Source organism: Olea europaea, chromosome 17 (genome assembly GCF_002742605.1).
Source record: "Olea europaea var. sylvestris chromosome 17, O_europaea_v1, whole genome shotgun sequence".
Lineage (NCBI taxonomy): Eukaryota > Viridiplantae > Streptophyta > Magnoliopsida > Lamiales > Oleaceae > Olea > Olea europaea.
This window is the reverse complement of record NC_036253.1, coordinates 19119930-19120216: the sequence shown is the minus strand read 5'-3', so window position 1 is coordinate 19120216 and position 287 is coordinate 19119930. Positions and strand designations below refer to the sequence as shown.

Below are 287 nucleotides of genomic sequence, written 5' to 3'. Positions count from 1 at the left end.
CCTCCGCCCCCCCCCCCCCCCCCCCCCCCCCCCCCCTTCTTTAACTACTGATTAGGTACTATGTTGGTTACGTTAGATTATTTTTGCTAAAGCCATACTCATGGCTCCCAAATATGGTGCTCACTGGTGTAAATGGGGTTGGACCATCCCTCGTTGATACATGGGCCAGGACAGACAATGCTTGTAGGCCTGTCCTGCCCTAAAAAAATTCAAAAACGAAAGGGGCAGTTGGCATTATGCTTCCTCCTTTTGGGCAGTCTACCTTGACATCGGCTTCACACTCCCCC

General features: G+C 51.9%; 1 protein-coding gene across 6 annotated transcripts in view; it reads left to right on the top strand.

Annotated features, from left to right (window-relative positions):
• LOC111365357 (E3 ubiquitin-protein ligase RING1-like) overlaps positions 1-287 on the top strand; it is a 7267-nt gene that overhangs the window by 3972 nt on the left and 3008 nt on the right. The window lies entirely within an intron of this gene.